The 20,913-nt window shown below is 38.6% G+C and overlaps 1 protein-coding gene across 3 annotated transcripts in view; it reads right to left on the bottom strand.

The window, feature by feature from the left end:
- LOC138761496 (paxillin-like) overlaps positions 1–20,913 on the bottom strand; it is a 184,202-nt gene that overhangs the window by 148,989 nt on the left and 14,300 nt on the right. The gene's annotated exons all lie outside the window — the stretch shown is intronic.

Genomic DNA, 20,913 nt, shown 5'->3' on the forward strand with positions numbered 1-20,913 from the left:
GATTGTCTAGGTGTTAGAATCATAGAACAGGGAATACTGCTACCTGGCAAACTACAGGCTTTGTGCCAAGTCTGAGGTCTTGACCTGAATGGCTTATTTTCTTCAATTAACCCAAGCCTGGCACACTGAGGTGATGGTGAATTTCACTGTCGATAATTGCCTTCATCAAGATGTGGCTCCAAAGATATGGGAGGCCGTTCACATTTTTCAGTGAACCTTTACTGTCAGAGATCAGGGCAGCAGAGGCAGGTTGGTGGAAGATTTTGGTCTTTTGGATGTTGAATAGAAGGTCATCTTAAACATAGAAACATAGAAGATAGGAGCAGGAGTAGGTCATTCGACCCTTCGAGCCTGCTCCGCCATTCAACGAGATCATGGCTGATCTGAAAGTTCAGTACCTCGTCTCCGCCTTCTCTCCGTAACCTTTAATACCCTTATACTGAAGAAATATATCTAATTCCCTCTAAAATATATTTAATGAACCTGCCTCTACTGCCCTCTGTGGCAATGAATTCCACAGATTCACCACCCTCTGGGTAAAGAAATTCCTCCTCATCTCGGTCCTAAATGGTTTGCCTATTATCCTCAAACCATGGCCCCGGGTTCGGGATTTTCCCATCATTGGGAACATCCCATCTGCATCCATTCTATCCAGTCCTGCCAGAATTTTATATGTCTCCATGAGATCCCTTCTCAATCTTCTAAACTCCAGCGAGTACAATCCCAATTTGCGCAATCTTTCCTCATAAGTCATTCCTGCCATTCCAGGTATCAGCCTGGTGAATCGCCTCTGTACTCCCTCCATTGCAAGAACATCCTTCCTTAGATAAGGTGACCAAAACTGCACACAATACTCCAGGTGTGGTCTCACCAAGGCCCTGCAGTAAGGTATCCTTGTTCCTATACTCAAACCCTCTTGATATGAAGGCCAACATACCATTTGCCTTTTTAACCGCCTGCTGTACCTGCTTGCTCACCTTCAGAGACTGGTGTACAAGTACCCCTAGGTCTCTCTGCACTTCCCCATCTCTTAATCTATTGCCATTCAAATAGTAATCTGCCCTCCGGTTTGTATTACCAAAGTGGATAACCTCACATTTATCCACATTGTAGTGCATTTTCCATGGATCTGCCCAGTCCCTCAATTTATCCAAATCACACTAGAGCTTCCTGACCCCCTCTTCCATGCACACAACCCCTCCTAGCTTAGTGTCATCTGCAAATTTGGAGATATTACATCCAATCCCTTCATCCAGATCATTAATGTAAATTGTGAACAGCTGGGGTCCCAGTACAGATCCCTGTGGTACCCCACTGGTCACCGCCTGCCACTCAGAAAACGAGCCATTTATCCCAACTCTGTCTTCTACCTGCCAGCCAGTTCTCAATCCACATCAATACTTTGCCCCCAATCCCATTAGCCTTGATTTTGGAAGCCAGTCGTTTATGCGGGACCTTATCGAAGGCCTTTTGGAAGTCCAGGTACACCACATCCACTGGCTCTCCCCCATCTATTTTACCTGTCACCATCTGAAAGAATTCCAATAGATTTGTCAAGCACGATTTGCCTTTTGTAAATCCATGTTGACTCTGTCCGATCCCTTCTCTGCTAGTCATATGCTCCGCTATTACATCCTTAATAATGGATTCCATCATTTTGCCCACTACTGATGTAAGGCTCACCGGCCTATAATTCCCCGCTTTTTCTCTACCCCCCTTTTTAAATAGTGGGGTAACATTAGCTATCCTCCAATCCATGGGTACTGATCCTGAGTCTATCGAGTTCTGGAAAATAATTCTTAAAGCATCTGCTATCTGAATGTCCACTTCTTTAAGTATCCTAGGATGTAGATTATCAGGCCCTTGGGATTTATCTACCTTCAATCCCATCAATTTCCCCAAGACCATGTCCTTAGAGATACTGATTTCTTTCAGTTCCTCCCTTGCATTAGTCTCTATGTTTCCCAACATCCTTGGGAGGTTATTTGTATCCTCTCTTGTAAAAACAGAACTAAAGTAAGAATTTAATTGGTCTGCCATTTCCTTATTCCCCATTATATATTCCCCTGATTCCAACTACAAAGGACCTACTCTGGATTTCACCAATCTTTTCCTCTTGATGTATTTATAAAAGCTTTTGCAGTCGGTTTTTATATTTGCTGCAAGCTTACTTTCGTAATTTATTTTTGCTCTCTTGATTAATCCCTTTGTCCTCCTTTGGTGCATCTTGAACTGCTCCCAGTCTTCAGTTGTGGTACTTTTTTTGGCCAATTGATATGCTCTCTCTTTGTATGTCCTTTTTATACTTGTAGCTTGGTATCTAAGGGTTTGCAAATGCAAATGTCATCCATATTATTGAGCTCAACCAGTGAGATTCTGGTGATCATGACTCTGAAGTGCAATCACAATAGGTTGAACAGTGGCCTATTAGTTTTGAAGATAATCTCCAATTCCATGGGAAGCCTGTTGAAGGTGAGGTGCAACATTGTGGAAAGAATAAGAAAAGTGCTATGACAGTATAGCCATATTTGACTCTAGTCTTCACTGGAATTGGTTCCATTATTGACCTATTGAAGTATCACGCGATGCATGGCACTGTATTGCAAATCCAATGTGGAGACAAATCTCTGTTCGCAAGGAGGTATTTTTAAGTTGAAAGGTGGCCTTTGCAATTTCCTATCAGTCAAATATGGAAGTGAAGCTGGTCTAATATACTGCTGTGAGATAGAGACAAGGGTCCTCCAGACATCAAGGACACGATTGCTTTTGAGAAGGTCTTTAATATGCTTCTTCCAGCAAGCCGTGACTGCCTCTCTTGCCTTGAAGAGTTGAACCCCATTCTTAGTCCCCTTTGGGTTGTTGAGGACAAAGATGGCTTTTACAGCACCGAAGAACCCACATCTTGGCCATCAGCAAGTTGATGAACTTCTGCACTCTCTACATCCACCATCTGTCAAATTCTCACTGTAGTACATTGAAGAGATACAAGATGCCTAGTAGTAGTAAATGACTAACAAGCTTAAACAGGTTACGAGATTTTAAAAAATATTGAAAAAAACCTTGAAAGCAGGAAAGTATTTGCTGAATGGCACTTCTTGTCAATAATTATCATTTGATCCCATTATATCCAATTGGAAACAAAAAATTTTATCTGATTTCTATTGCTGGCTACTGTACTGATGAGTTTAATGACAAAATCAACCACAACTTTTGTACTTCATGCTGAGAGCCAAATTCTGAATTACCTCTGAGCATCATTTTCACTGACCAACAAGTCCAGGAGCAACACAAAGAATGTCAGTAGCTGGAAATTAAATACTTCATATTTTTTAAACAAATGCTCAAGAAAACATTTGGATATGCACAAATGCTTGGAAATCTATTGTGCAAAGTATCACAATCTGGAAGCCATGCAATGCAGAATCTTTTCCAAGTCACCAGGTGGTAAAATTGTGCACAGTTTTTAATCTCATGGCATGTCAAACTATAATTAGTCAAACAAAATAGAAATCAATGCACAGTTTACCCTCTGCACACAACAGTTAAAAACGATAAAAATCCTGTACAATTCCCATCGATGCACAATTACAAACACTTTGCATTACATTATGACACATAGTACTAACTATAAGGATGGGAGCAATTTGGGCAAAATTTATGGTAGAGTTGGCTGCTTACTGCACCACTAGTCAACAAAAGGAAGTTCATACATTCACATTCAAAATTTAGATTATCTAGGGGCGATTTCTTCAATACCTCTCTTATCTTGTGGGTGAAATGTGTAGATATTTGTTGAACTTTAGGGAAAATAGTATGCACAAGAAAAGAATATAATCTTAAAGTGTACAGTTTGTATCAGGAATTTTCTATCCTCACAGAAGTTAAATAATATTAATAAAACTTTTTTTTCAATTTAATGTCACCTTTTCCCCTCTACTATTCTAATCAACTTTGTCGATCAAGATTCTAATTTCATTCACTCCTTGAACATCATCCAACTTAGTTATTTAATTTCACTGTTTTATAATCAAAAATGACCTTATATTTTGGTGTATGTCAACCCCCACTTTTCAGCCTCATTTTTTTAAGACTTTAATGGCATAGCCAGCATACAAGTTGACCCCATTTTTGGATGCCTGAGATAGGCCATTGACCAGCATATACATTGACTCCTAAAAATCACACGATTTGATCTGCTGGGTGTTGGCTGGAGGTGATTGCTCTCATGGGTGGTCCATCGACACAACGCAACTTGCGACAAAAGTATGAAGAGAGTTTTAATTTGAAAATGATAGCAATGACCAAGAAAACCAACAACTGTGCTTCTGCAAGAAAATTTGATGTATACAAGTTGGTAAGAGATTGGAGGAAGAGAGAAGAGACTAAGAAAAATACCAAAAAAACAATGTTCGTTGAGAAAAGGAATCACTTGTTGGCCAGTTAGAAAAAAATCACATGGCAGAATGGGTATGTGAATAGAGGAGAGATTGCTACATAGTCACCCAAAATAAAATAAGAACATTTGCACTGCAGTGGGCCGAGTTGCACCCAAACCTCAGTGATAATTTTGAGGCTATAGTAGACTGGTGCAATTGTTTCATGAACAGGAAAAATCTGGTATTATGCCAAAACACAAAAATTGCACAGTAAGTACCAAAAGATCTTGATTATAAACTTGTAAATTTTCACCAGTTTATTATATGTAACCAGCAGAAAAACAAGTTTGCATTGGCAAATATCAGAAACCTGGACGAAACCCCCATGAATTTCGACATGAAAGACAATAGAAAAGTGGAATGGAAAGGTGTTAAAACTGTGCAAACCAGGCCATGGTTTTTGTGCATGGCCAATGGGATAACGTTAAGATCCATGCTAAGCTTCAAATGCAAAATTAAACCAAAAATGAAATTCCCTGCAGGTATTTTTGTACATGGCAGTTATCCCGGGTGGTTTGACATCTCTGTGGCAACTTCTCGATGTCTGTTTGAACAAACCATTCAAAGTCCGTGTGCGCGAGGAATGATATACATGTATGTCGAGTGTAGAAAAGCCATTTACAAAAGGGTGCACCACTTGATGTGCTATGTAAATTCGTGCTCGAGACATGGGACAAAATTAGATAAAATTGTTCAAAAAGTGCGGAATCTCGCGTGCAATTGATGACATGGAAGATGATTTGTTATGGGACACTGACGACAAAGCTGAAACCGACTCATCAGATACAGACTTGAAAAGTTTAAACAGTGAGAGTATGGATGTGCTTGCTGCCTTCTTTGCCTCAGACAATGATAGCAAGAGTGATTTTGAAGGGTTCTAAATGTGTTGTTTTCAATAAAAATTTCAATGAAAATCTGTCGCAGTCGGGTTTTTTTTGTGGTTTTTCAAGAGTTGACTTGTACACCAAATCTGCTTTGCATGGGTCAACTTGTATGCCAAATTGTTTTTTTCATGGGTCAACTTCTGCACTGGATCTGCATGGATTGGATTTTGAGCTAAATTTAAGATCTTAAAAAGTATCTCCAGCGTATGAGTCGACCCCTACTTTTTGAGAGTTTTTTTGGGTTTCAAAACTCAACTTGTACACTGAATTCACAGAAACCTTCATGATTTCTATATCAACCTAGTCTCCACAAATACAGAAGCTACATTCCTAGGAAATCATTATGCCATATTGTAATCCTATAACCAGAGAGTAAAGTGATGAAAGCAACGCTGTTACAGCGCCAGCGATTGGGACCAGAGTTCAAAGCCTGAGCTGTCTGTAAGGAGTTTGTACATTCTTCCCATATCTGCATGGGTTTCCCCCACCCCCCCCCCCCCAAAGTCTCCGATTTCCTCCCACCCTTCAGATCATACCGGGGTTGGAGGTCAATTGGGTGTATTGGGCAGCATGGGCTCATGAGCCGAAATGGCCTGTTATCGTGATGTATGGCTAAAAAAAAATTAAAGGAACATTATAATTTATTGCCAACATCAAGGGGCTGAAGGAAGTCTGCATGCACACACAGGGATGCAGAGAAATGATCAGTCAACATTTCAGGTTGGAACTATAAATGCTGCCTGATGCACAGAGCTCCTCTCCTTGTTTGCTCAAGGTTGCAGTGTCTGCAGTTCTTCTGTTTCTCTATTAAAATCTATTGTTCTATTTTCTTAGTAAACAGTCTGCACAAAACTTTTTTGGTTGAAAGCCTTTTTGTAAAAGACACCAGTGAAGTATCTTTACTTTTATAATAGGTGGTCCCAAGTGAGTATTCTATTTAATTCCTTATCCACAATCCTGTTTTTCAGATTGAAAAGGAAGGTGGCATTGGAACAAGAAAGAGATTGCTGGCAAAAAGCAAGTCAAGCCGCATCAAGTCGCTGCAGGAGGACTGAGACCACAGAGGGAAGATAATTAGTGTACAAAGTGAGGTGGGGCAAGATAAAGGCTGGCAGGTGATAGATAGAACCAGATAAGGAGAGATCATGGACACGGGTGAAGCAGGGGGGAGGAGATGAGAAAGATCAACTGAAGGAGAGAAAGCAAGGCGGATACAGTAGAAAAAACACAAAATTCTGTGGTCAACATGGTTGAAGCAAAAACACATTGTTGGAGAAACTCAGGTCAGACAATGCCCTTTATATAGCAAAGGTAAAAATACATAACCGACGATTCGGGTTTGAGCCTTTCATACCTTGGAGGCCTCAAGCCGGTTATGTAGCTATATAAATATATATACATATATATTGACCACCGCCAGTGGACTGATATCGCCTCAAACCATGCATCTTGGCGCCTCACAGTTCGGCGGGCAGCAACCTCCTTTGAAGAAGACTGCAGAGCCCACCTCACTGACAAAAGACAAAGGAGGAAAAACCCGATACCCAACCCCAACCAACCAATTTTCCCTTGCAACCGTTGCAACCGTGTCTGCCTGTCCCACATCGGACTTGTCAGCCACAAACGAGCCTGCAGCTGATGTGGACATTACCCCTCCATAAATCTTCGTCCGCGAAGCCAAGCCAAAGAAGAAGATATAAAAGACACTGCTTGACCTGCTGAGTTTCTCCATCATTGTTTTCACAAGTTTGATACAGTGCCCTCCATAATGTTGGGGACAGAAACTTTTTAACTTTTATTTGCCCCTGTGCTTCACAGTTTGAAATTTGTAATCAAATAATTCACATGATTAAAGTGCACATTCCAGATTTTGTTCAAGGTTATTTGGATACATTTTGGTTTGACCATGTAGAAATTACAGCACTTTATATACATAGTTCCCACACTTCAAGGCTCCATAATGTTTGGGACATTTGGCTTCTTAAGTGTTTGTGATTACTCGGGTATGTTTAATTCCTTCCTTGGTGCAGGGATAAGAGAGTTAGGCTTGCTTCTAAACTTTTGATCACATTTGGAGTCTTTAGTTGCCAGTTTTCAACACAAGGACCAGAATTAAATTAAATGTATTTAAATTTTAAACATATAGCATGTTTACAGGCCATTTTGGCCACCAGTTTGTGCCGCCCAATTAACTAATATCCCCAGTATGCTTCAAACAGTGGGGAAAACCCATGCAGACACAGGGAAACGTACAAACTCCTTACAGATAGCGTCGGATTCAAACCCCAGTCTCAGTTGCTGGCGCTATAAAGGTGTTGCACTATCCACTGATGAAAGTCAAAGAAGCAATTATGAGGCTGACAAACAAGAATAAAACAGTAAGAGACATCACCCAAACCTTAGGATTCCCAAAATCAACAACTTGGAACATCATTAAGAAGAAAGGATGTACTGATGAACTCAGTAATCACAAAGGGACTGGCCAAGGAAGACCTCCACTGCTGATTGCAGAAGAATTCTCATCAAATTGAAGAAAAATCCCTAATGCATGTCCAACAGATCAGAAACATCCTTTAGGAGGCGGTGAGCTGAGTCAATGACTACTGCCGCAGAAGACTTCCTAAGCCATAATACTGAGGCTACTCTGCACGATGCAAACTGCTAGTTAGCCACAGAAACGTTTCAGATTACAGTGTGCCAAGAAGTACTTAAAAGAGCCTGCAGAATTCTAAAAAGGCCTTGTGGACGGATGAGATCAAGATTAACCTGTAACAGAGGGATGGAAAGAGCAAAGTGTGGAGGCGTAAAGGAACTGCCCAAGATCCAAACCACACCACTTCATCTGTAAAATTTGGTGGTGGGCATGCTATGGCTTGGACATGTATGGCTGCCATGATGTAACTGCTGGTGGCAGAAGCAAAATGAATTCTGAAGTGTATCTGCTCAAGTTCGAGCAAATGCATCCAAACTCATTTGAAGGCTCTTCATCCTACAGCAAGTCAATGATCCCAAACAGATTACTAAAGCAACAAAGGAGTTTCTCCAAAGCCAAAAACTGAAAACTTCTTGAACGGCCAAGTCAGTCACCTGATCTAAAACCAATTGAGCACGTCTTCCATCTGCTAAAGAGAAAACATAAGGAACAAGCTCCAAAACAAGCAGAAGCTAAAGGCCTGGCAGAGCATCACCAGAGAAGATACTCAGCACCTGGTGATATTTAGAAATCACAGACTTCAAGCAGTCAAGGGATATGCCACAAACTACTAAACATTACTACTTTAATATACATACCATTGATATGTCCCAAACATTATGGTGCCCTGAAATTAGGGGACTATGAATAAAAAAGTGCTGTAACTTCTACATTGTCAAATCAAAACATATACAAATAACCTTGAATAAAATTTGGAATACATACCTTCATCACAAATTTAAAACTATGGAGCACAGGGACAAAGAAAGGAAAAAAAATGTCTTTGTTACGGAGGGCACTGTAGGTATGGGGGTGATGGACAGATTGAACCATGAGTGGGGGGGGGGGGTGATGTCTAGGTATAAAAGGGGAGGGATGGAAAATATTAACAAAGGGAGAGGAACAGGAGTCAGTGAGCTGAAATTGGAAATTTCAATGTTCATACCACTGGGCCCAAACACTACAGAAGCACTGAAATCTCCAGTTTCAGGAAGCTCTTCATGTTCCTCTTCCTCACGCACCAGATCATTCACAATCCCTCTCTCACTTTGTTCACCTTTTCTATCCCTCCTACCCCTTGTAACCACCCCCCCCCCAACTGCCCATGCTTCATATAAACCTCCTGAGGTTTATTCTTCCTTGGTCATCTTTTCTGTCCCCTCCTGCATCTGGTTTCCTTCCCATCATCACTAGCTTATCTACTTCTACCTCTAGCCAGAGTCTCCCCACCCTTACCCTCCCCAACTTGGCTCCATTTTCCTATTAACACCACCCTCACCTAGTTCCACCCATCACCTACCAGCCTCAGACTCACCCCTCGCTCTCATTTCAAAACTGATCATCTTCCCTCTGCACTTTCAATCCCAACAGAAAAGCTGGTAGGAAAGGCAAATGGTGGTTGACTAAAGAGGTGAGGCAGCAAGCTAAGAGGAAGAAGCATACTTTAGATTTACAAAGCAAAAACAGGAAGGACTCAAAAGAATTATATGTTAACCAGGAAGGAACAGGAACTTAAGAAAGGACTTGGGAGAGCATGTAGAGGGCATGAAAGGCCTTGGCAAGGAGAATTAAGGAAAACCCTAAAGGCATCCTATGAAGAACTGAAGGATGGCGACAGTGAAGGTAGGACCACTTAAGGATAAAGGAGGGAGGGGAGTCACGTGATGGAGTAGTGGCCGGACGGTAAACTCCAGCCCTCTCCAGAAAAGTCGGAAAAAACAAAGGAAAACACAAAGGCACAGAAATAAAAGTTAAAGAAAAGTGAGTATAAAGGTGGAAAGAAGATGGTGACAAAAAAAGAAAAATCGAAATCAACGGTAAGAAGAGAGGAAGAGAAGACAACGGAGGAAGAAGGAGAAGGCCTTACCTGTTCGAAGAGGCCCGCGGTGGAGAGAGAAACCCGCTCCCTCAGGTCGGTAGAAAGTGGACTACAAAAATGGCTCGTTGAGCCGAGTAAAAGTGCGCAACCGCGCATGCAAAAAAACACACCGACGGGAGGGGTGACCAGCTGGGGAGTCAATCTCCACAGCCGGCAACGACAGCTGCAGAACACCTGCAGCAAGAAGAAAACACAGAAGACAATGAAAACAAGAAAGAAGAGAAGAAAAGGGCAACAAAGAAACAACAGATGGCCAACCCAGAGGAAGAAGAAGAGGAAGAGTACAGTGAAATAGAAGAAGGGAAAGGCAAGATAAAGGATATACTTTCTCTTGTTAGAGGATACATGGAGTCATTTAAAAAATGGTAAACACAGGAATTTAATGATTTAAGAAGAAGAATAAACAACACAGAAGAGAAAATAAATAAAATAGATATGACCTTAACAGAAATGGGAAAGAAAATGGACAAGATGGAAGAGCGGGAAGCAGCAGTAGAAATGGAGGTAGAGGACTTAAAAAAGAAATTAGAGGAATCTAATAAAAAAGTTATAGAAACACAAGAACTGTTAGCTCAGAAAATAGATATAATGGAAAATTACAACAGAAGAAATAACAAAGATAGTGGGCCTTAAGGAAGATGAAGAAGGCAAGAATATGAGAGAGTTTATAAAAGATTGGATCCCTAGGATCCTAGGATGTCCAGAACTACAGCAAGAAATGGAAATAGAAAGGGCACATAGAGCATTGGCCTTTAAACCACAACCACAACAAAAACCAAGATCTATTTTAGTAAAATTCCTAAGATATACTACAAGAGAAAAGGTACTGGAGAAAACAATGGAAAAAGTAAGAGAGGGCAACAAGCCACTGGAGTACAAAGGGCAAAAAATCTTCATTTATCCAGATATAAGTTTTGAACTCCTAAAGAAGAGAAAGGAGTTCAATACAGCAAAGGTGATTTTATGGAAGAAAGGGTATAAATTTATACTAAAGCATCCAGCGGTATTGAAAATATTTATTCCAGGACAACAAAACAGACTATTCTCGGATCCAGAAGAAGCACGAAAATTTGCAGAACAATTACAAAATAGACTGAGGGATGAAGACGTGTAATGAGAGTAAAAATGACCACGATTTATATGTATGTGAGTAAAGAGGTATAAGTGTGTAGATGTATAATGTGCATACGTGAATGTATCCGTATTTAGAGGAAAATATAGATAGTATAGACAAGAATTAATAAGGGAAGGAAATGGAATAGAGGGAAGAAGGAGGGAACTAAAAGAGTGACCTTTGTTACATATGAAAAGTGAAATCTTTTCTGGGGGGGGGCTGGGTGGGGAGGAGTTGCGGTCACTGCAAAATCAGCTGACGCTTGCGAGTGAATTCGCAAACCCAAATGGAGAGGGGAGATGTGGTTGTCCGACAAGGGATAAAGGACAACTCAGGAGGGGAAGGGGAGATTGGGGCTAAAGAAGTTTTAAATAGGAGAATAAGGAAAATGTTTGATGTTTTAGGAATGTTGTCTTATAAAGGGTTTAAAATAAGAAAACAGAAATGGAAAAGGAGGAAAGGTAATGATGGAAAAACGGAAAGGGAAGTATAAAATGGCTACGTTGAACTATATGACTTTAAATATTAATGGAATACATAACCAAATTAAAAGGAAGAAACTGCTAAATTTACTGAAAAAAGAAAAAATTGATATAGCATTTGTGCAAGAAACACACTTAACTGAATTGGAGCACAAGAAATTAAAGAGAGATTGGGTAGGACATGTAACAGCAGCATCGTATAATTCAAAAGCAAGAGGAGTGGCTATATTAATTAGCAAAAATGTGCCATTTAAAATAGAAGAGGAAATAATAGATCCAGCAGGGAGATATGTAATGATAAAATGTCAGATATATTCGGAGTTTTGGAATCTACTCAATGTATATTCACCTAACGAAGAAGATCAAAAGTTTATGCAAGATATCTTTTTGAAGGTAGCAAATACGCAAGGGAACATATTAATAGGAGGGGATTTCAACCTGAATTTGGATTCAAATATGGATAAAACTGGGAAAAAAATTAACAGAAAGAACAAAGTAACCAAATTTATAATTAAATCAATGGAAGAAATGCAACTTTTGGATATATGGAGGAAACAACACCCAAAAGAAAAGGAATATTCATATTACTCGGCTAGACATAAAACATACTCAAGAATAGACCTATTTTTGTTATCAGCTAGTATGCAAGATAGAGTAAGAAAAACAGAATATAAAGCTAGAATACTATCGGACCATTCACCCTTAATATTGACAGTAAAGCTAGAGGACATCCCTCCAAGAATGTATAGATGGAGATTAAACCCCATGTTACTTAAAAGGCAGGATTTTAGAGAATTTATTGAAAAACAAATAAAAATGTATTTTGAAATAAATACGGAATCAGTGGAAGATAAATTTATACTATGGGATGCAATGAAAGCATTCATTAGAGGGCAAATAATAAGTTATGTAACCAAGATGAAGAAGGACTATAATCAGGAAACAGAGCAGTTGGAAAGGGAAATAGTAAATATAGAAAAAAAATTAGGAAGATACAACTAAAAGAAGAGAATTGGCGGATAAAAAAATAAAATATGAAACACTACAAACATATAAGGTGGAGAAGAATATAATGAAGACAAAACAGAAATATTATGAACTGGGTGAAGAAACGCACAAAATCCTAGCATGGCAGCTTAAGACAGAACAAGCTAAGAAAATGGTATTGGCATCAAGGAAAAAAGACAAACAAATTACATATAATCGAAAAGAAATTAAGGAAAACTTTAGAGAATTCTATGAACAATTATACCGAACTGAAAATGAAGGGAAAGAAGGGAAAATAGATGAATTTCTGACTAAAATTGAACTACCAAAACTACAAATAGAGGAACAAAATAAATTAACAGAGCCATTTGGAATAGTAGAAATACAAGAGATAATTAAAAAAATTACCAAATAATAAGACACCAGGAGAGGATGGATTCCCAATAGAATTCTACAAAACATTTAAAGACTTATTAATTCCGCCCCTCCTGGATGTAATCAACCAGATTGATGAAACACAAAGCTTACCAGATTCATGTAAAACAGCAATAATTACAGTAATACTAAAGCAAGGGAAAGATCCACTCTCACCAGCGTCATATAGACCAATATCTTTACTAAACACAGATTATAAGATAATAGCTAAACTATTAGCAAACAGATTAGCAGAGCATGTACCGAAAATGGTAAATTTAGATCAAACTGGATTTATCAAAAAAAGACGCACAACAGACAATATTTGTAAATTTATTAACTTAATTCATGCAGTAGAAGGAAATAAAGCACCTACAGTAGCAGTTGCTTTAGACGCAGAGAAGGCCTTTGACAGAGTAGAATGGAATTATTTGTTCAAAGTATTGCAAAAATTCAGTTTACCGGAGAAGTATATTAATTGGATTAAAGCATTATATAAGGGACCGTTAGCGAAAGTGACAGTAAATGGACATGTATCAAAGCAATTTAACTTAAGCAGGTCAACGCAGCAGGGATGCCCACTATCACCTTTATTGTTTGCGTTAGCTATAGAACCACTAGCAGAATTGATAAGAATAGATAATAATATAAAAGGAATAAAAATACAAGACAAGGAATATAAAATCAGTCTATTTGCGGATGATGTTATAGTGTACTTAACAGAACCAGAACTATCAATAAAAGAATTATATAAGAAATTGAAGGAATATGGAGAAGTGTCGGGTTACAAGATAAACATAAATAAAAGTGAAGCAATGCCTATGAATAATGCGGATTTCTCAAAATTTAAGAAGGAATCTCCATTTAGATGGCAACTGCAGGCAATAAGATACCTAGGTGTACAAATAAACAAAAATCTCGGCCAACTATATAAACTCAATTATTATCCACTAATGAAAAAATTACAGGACGATTTAGAGCATTGGAAAGATTTACCACTAACACTAATAGGAAGGATAAACTGTATTAAAATGAACATTTTTCCAAGGATATTATACTTATTTCAGGCATTGCCAATACAACTGACAGAAAAATTCTTCAAGGAGTTAAAGAAAATAATAAGGAAATTTTTATGGAGAGGGGTGAAACCGAGGATAGCACTAGATAAATTAACAGAATGGTATAAACAAGGAGGCTTACAATTGCCAAACTTTAAAAATTATTATAGAGCCGCACAATTAAGATACCTATCAGATTTTTATCAAACAAGGGAAAAACCAGACTGGACGAGATTAGAATTAGATAAAATAGGGGAAAAGATACCTGAACACATATTATATAAATGGGATGAAAAATTGGTACAACATAGAAGTTCTCCAGTATTACATCATCTCCTCAATATTTGGAAGAAGATTCATGTAGAAAGAAATAAAACAAATTATCAATTACCAAAACTAATATTGACGCAAAACAAGTTACTCCCTTTTACAATAGATAACCTTTCCTTTAGAGAATGGGAAAAAAAAGGGATTAAAAGAATAGAAAATTGTTTTTCAGGAAATAGATTCTTATCCTTTGAACAAATGAAAGATAAGTACAATTTAACTCAAGATACAGCGCTGGCATATTACCAATTGAGATTCTACTTGAAGGATAAATTAGGAAGCAGTTTGAGTTTGCCAGAGGCAAGTAACCTTGAATATGTGATTACAGATACAATGATAATCAAAAGATTTATAACAAATATGTATATTAAACTGCAAAAGGAGAATGAGGAAACAAATGGTAAAACTAAACAAAAATGGGAACAAGATTTAAATATAAAGATAAAAAAGGAAACATGGGAGAAATTATGTTCTGGAACGATGAGAAATACAATAAATACGAGGCTACGTATGATACAATATAACTGGATACACAGACTATACATTACACCTCAAAAGTTAAATAAATGGGACCCAACAGTATCTGATAGATGTTTTCGATGTAAAAAAGAAATGGGAACAACAATTCATGCAATCTGGACATGTGAGAAAGTAGAAAAATTTTGGGAAGATCTCAATCAGATATTAAATAAAATAACAGAAAACAATATACCAAAGAATCCAGAGATCTTTCTCCTAAGTAACATAAAAAACAAAGAATTTGGAATTGATTTGGAGGATGTACAAAAAAGATTTGTTAAGATAGCTCTAGCCGTAGCAAAAAAATGTATTATGTCAACCTGGAAATTGGAAGATAATTTGAAAATACAACAATGGTATATAGAAATGAATAAATGTATTCCATTAGAAAAAATAACATATAGTTTAAGAAATAATATTGAAATATTCGAACAAATATGGGAGCCTTACATTAAATACAATAGCGAAAACCTACCGGGGACAATCAATACCTAAGTTGATGGAAGGAGAAGGAAAGAAAAGAATGGACTCAGTTGAATTTCTGGTGTATTTTTGTTGAGTGACAACATTGTCTGACTGGTTTAATGTATCCTAGATTGTATACCTTAAATGGATGGGGGGGGGGGGTGGGGGGGGTGGGTTAGGAGGAGGGAGGGGGGGGAGAAAATGTCACTGTATTTGTGTGAAAAGGAAAAAGTGTGTATCATGGCTAATGTGATTTATGGTGTGAAAAATTAAATTTTAAAAAAAAAAGGATAAAGGAGGCAATGAGTGCTTGGAGAGGAAAGAGGTTGGGAGGTCCTAAATGAATACTTTGCTTCAATATTCATCACAGAAAAGGGCCTTGGCCAAGGTGAGGTCAGAACAAGTTTATATGCTGGATCATGTTGAGATTAAGAAGGACAAAGTGCTGGATCTTCTTAAAAATATTAGAATTAATAAGTCCCTGGGACCATATGAGATATACCCCAGGTTGCTATGGGACAGGAGAAAAGAGATAGCTGGGGTGTTGCAATGATCTTTGCATCCTCGTTTGCCACAGGAAAGGTGCCGAAGGATTGGAGAATGGCAAATGTGGTCCCCTTATTTAAAAAAGGTAAAAAGGAGAATTCTGAAAATAATAAACGAGTTTTGGGTTTTACATCAGAGGTGAGCAAACTATATGAGAGGATTTATGACCATTTGGAGAAGTACAGTCCACTCAGAGATGGTCAGCATGGCTGTGAGGGGAAGGTCATGCCTCAAGAGCCTAAATGGATTTTTTGAGGAGGAAATGAGAAATTGATTACAATTGATTACAAATTATATGTGGTGTCTATGGATTTTAGTCAGGCCCCCACCCCCCCATGGGAAACTCCTTTCGAAAGTAGGGAGGCATGGTATCTATAGAAATTTGGCTCTGTGGATTCAGAATTGGCTTTCCTGTAGAAAGCAAAAAGTAATAGTGGATGGAAAGTATTCTGCCTAGAGGTCAGTGACTAGTGGAGTTCCACTGCTCTTTGTGATTTCTATAAATGATATGGACTAAGAAATAGAGGGATCAGTCAGTAAGTTCGCAGATATTATGATTGGAGTTGATGTGGATAGTATTGAAGGTTTTCATAGGTTCCAACAAGATATAGAAAGGGTGCAGAGTTGGATGAAAAAATGGCAGTTTAGTGTTCAATCTGGAAAAGTGAGAGGTGGTATTTTGGAAGGTCAAACTTGAAGACAGAGTAGGATACTTAATGGTAGGATACTTAACAGTGTGGAAGAACAGAGGGAGCTTGGGGTCCACATCCATTAACCTCTTAAGTTTGCCACTCAGGTTGAGAGGATAGTTAAGAAGGCCTATGGTATGCTGGGCTTCATTCGTCAGAGATTTGAGTTTAGGAGTTGTGAGGTAATGTTGCAGCTCTACAAATATCTGGTGCGACAACACTTAAAATATTGTGTTTAGTTCTGGTCATCTCATTACAGGAAGAACATAAGAAAAAGGAGCAGAAGTAGGCCATCTGACCCATCAAGCCTGCTCAGCCATTCAATGAGATCATGGCTGATCATCTCCACCTACATGCCTTTTCCCCTCCATATCCGTTAATTAAAGGATGTGGAAATTATGGAAAGGGTGCAGAGGAGATTTACCAGGAAAACATGGAAAATGCCTTATGAAGCAAGGTTAACAGAGCAAGGGCCTTTTTTTCTTTGGAGCAAAGAAGGATGGGAGGTGACTTCATAAAGGTCTTCAAGATTATAACAGGCATAGATAAGGTAGATAGCCAGCACCTTTTTCCCAGGTCAGGAGTAGCAAACACCAGAGAACATATATATGAAACGAAAGGAGGAACGTTTCGGGGAGACATCAGTGGGTTATTTTTTAAAAAAGAGAGTTGTAGCTGCCAGGTGTGGTGATGGAGGCTAGAACAATAGGGCTATTTAAGAGACTCTTAGACAGGCACATGGATGAAAGAAAAATAGAGGGTTATAAGGCAGGGAGGATTTAATTTTTTTTGGTAGGTATCTGTAGGTCGGCATTACAGCATGGACTGAAGGGCCTGTTCAGTGCTGTAATATTCTATGTTCCTCCTTGATAAATATTCTATGTGATTGATGGCAGGCGTCAATAATTCTTTGAGCCCTATTTAAGCAGTGATCGTAGTAAATGTCATGAATGGAGGAAAGGGAGATCTCACCTCTGCCAATACCTTCTCTCCTTCCCAGACGAGCTACTTATGCAACACCTGAGCAACGTCTTATCACACCATTCAACCCTCCATACACGAAACCGATTTTCTTGTACTACTTTCAATTCTGTATACCATTTACAACTCAATATGCTTTCCCCTACAATGGAGCTGCCAAAGATCGGAACATATCTGAAAAGGTTGCAATGATACCTAAACCTTTGGTTGCCTGTCATTAATTCTTCATAACCCTCTGACCTTCTTCAACTTCCTATATTGCTTCAATTAGACTCAACAAAAGCTTGAGAAACACACCTCTGAGCTGTCTCCTGTATTCAACACTGAGTTCAACAATGTTGGATAATGAGCATTTGTAAACCTTTAAGTTGTTTTTACTGCAGATTTTATTTTGCACAGGACTGGCTTTTCCCTACACAAGTATTGGAAAGTTTGAAACGCATGGACAAGTGCTTAAGGTTACAGCAAGGTAACAGCAATTTCTCCACTCCAGCACTGAACATCTGATGAGTTCAGTGGTAGAGAACAACCTTTATGCTTCATGCTGGGATTTCTAACCACTAAATCCAAACCACATTAAACCAGGTTCAGCAAAAAACTGTTTCTCTGAAAAGGAGTGAGTGCACAGGAAATAGAGAAGCTTCAAGTAATTTACTTTCTCAATTAATTAAGTTTAAAATATTTGTGGCATTGTGGTGTTTTACATTTTTAACATCACAGAAATCCATATACATTCAATTGATTGGCTAGGTGTGGTATAAGTGGTTGTGAAAGTCCTTTTTAGCATTTGAAAAACTAAGACCCTGAAATACCACAAGACTTAATCGAGCAAATTGGACCTGCTAACTTGTCAATTTGTCACAGTGTATGCGGATGTAGCAACAACAAAGTGTAGGCCCGTGATATGCTTCTTCCATTTTGACTTTAAGCCAAACTTCTCTTTCTCTATTTGATCCATTATCATTTATTTCACCATTATTGCTTGACACTTAAGTCTCTCTATCTAGACCTTCCTTTTTTCACCACCTTAAAACCGTCTCACCTAAAACACTACCTGTTTTTCTCACCACATATGCTGACTGATATCTGCTGAGTATTTCCAACATTTATAAAATTAACCTGAAATATCAATTCCAGACAAAAGTCACTGTTTCTGCTGAGTATTTCTTGCATTTTCTGTTTCTTCTCGCCTCCACACATGTGGCATCTCCAAAAGAAACATAATTATAAATAAAAACTTTTATCTTTGCTTTAAAAATATAAGGCAGGTACAAAAGTAATCCAAAATTATCTCTTCTGCATCTGCTGCAAAGGAGTTTCATTTCAGATCAGCTATGTCACACAAGCCAAGACCAATCAAGGAAACACTGACCTGAAATGAAACACAGAATTTATATAATCTGCAAAATGATTTTTTTTAATAAACACGAAACAATTACAAATTTGAGATAGCCAAAATCTCACATTCTCACTTGAGACACTATTAGTATTGCAATGAAGTGAAACACTAAAATCTGCAGATCCTGTGATTGAAATAAAAACACAATGCTGGAGAAACTCAGCAGGTCACACAGCGTACTTTATACAGCAAAGTTAACAATACATAACCAACATTTTGGGCCTGAGCTCTTTATCAAGGTACAAGGAAAACGTAGGCAGGTGTCTGAATAGAATGGTGGGGCTGGGGAGGGAAGGGAGGAGCAGAGACCCACAGGCAAGAGGTAATAGGTGGATAAGGGAGGGAGAATACAAGAGAAAACAGGAGGAGGGGGTTGGCTCTGTGAATGGAGAGGAAGGTGGTGGAAAGCAGGCAGAGGGATATGGGTGTGATCTAACAGAATCCAGAGAAGTCTATGTTAACGCCATCTGGTTGGAGAAAGCCCAGAAAGAATATTAGGTGTTGCTCTTCCAATTTATGGTTGGCCTTGGTTTGGCAGTGTGTGAGGCCATGGACAGACATGACGACGCAAGAGTATGCCGTGAACATTCATGTCTCCACTTTTTGCAATATTGCAATAACTTGTAGAGTAAGAAATTACCTCCAGGAAACACAACTGATTTTATATTTATCTTTAAAGTTATCTAGGTGAGGGTATCAATCGCTGATGGAGAGAAAGGGACACACATACATTTAAATTATAGACATCTCAGTGATCCAGTTGGTAAACCTTCTCTACAGCTCCATGACCAAGGTTCAGTCATGCTGCTGTTTGTACAGAATTTGTTCCTATTCCATGACCGTGGATGCTTTAGTTTTTTCCTACATCCCAAAGACATGCTGGTGGGTTCAGTGGCTACTGTGGATTTTTCATGGATGGCAGGAAAATTGAGAGGAAACAATGGTCATGAGAGAGGAGGGAGTTCTCAGATCTGGCAAATGCTCGATGAGCAAACTGGCATCTTTCGAAGAGCAAGTACAAAAAGAGAGTCAAGAAAGGTGGCATAAAGTTCATTAGTAAATTTCAAAAGAGAATTGGATGGATGCCAAAATAAGAATTGCAGGACTAAAATAAAATCCATATTATCCACAATTCAAGCAACCATCAAAAGAAATGTGGATTAAATAAATACAAAAGTTTAAAATTACCATTCCTCATGGTTAGTTTGTCAATCACACGACACACAATCTCAAAGAACCAGAAAATACACTTATCCGGCATTGACCGATTCCCATAGGTGCCAGGTACTAGGGTTGATACTGTACTTGGACAGACCAATGGAGTAGAATTTACTGTCTAGCTTTTTCAAGAAACAACCAACATGCTGGGTCAAATTCTCTCGATGCGAGACATCCATACATTTTAAATGGTCCAAATTCTTTTAAATATCAGCAGAGAAAACAGATGGGAACAACAAAATGTTTCCAGAAAACAGCAATCCTGCAACACCTCCACACAAGCCAAATATATTAGCATTTTTCTCAACACTAAAGCATAATGTCATTTTTTCAATTGACGGTGATCATTCCAATAGACCTAAAAGGTCCTATTTATTTGAATAAGCTTATTGTAAACCAGTTTCACACACCCAGTTGACTCAAAAGCACAACAAAGTCCTTTGAATCCACAGACACTCAATGACTCTTGCTTCTCTTTATCTTACAGGAAGGGGTGCTTGGCAATACTAATAGCATTTTGTTGCCTGCTTTACTGCAGTCGAAGAAAAATGTAATATTACATTTTGTGTTTTATTACATGACAATAAAAATAATCATGAATCTTGAAATTAAGACTTGCAAAAGTCAGACATCTAGAACTGACATAAATTTGACAAGGGACTAGAATCTTGAATCCTCAAAATCCTAGTTTGTGGAATGCTCAGTTTGTTTCATGCGCCATCACCTCGCTAACACATGGGAGGAGTATCCTGGAAAATAGGATCAAGGTAGTACCGTACTATAAACAAAGTGGCTGCAAGTGTAGCACAACACAATAGCTTTT

Source organism: Narcine bancroftii, chromosome 4, assembly GCF_036971445.1.
Source record: "Narcine bancroftii isolate sNarBan1 chromosome 4, sNarBan1.hap1, whole genome shotgun sequence".
Taxonomy (NCBI): Eukaryota; Metazoa; Chordata; class Chondrichthyes; order Torpediniformes; family Narcinidae; genus Narcine; species Narcine bancroftii.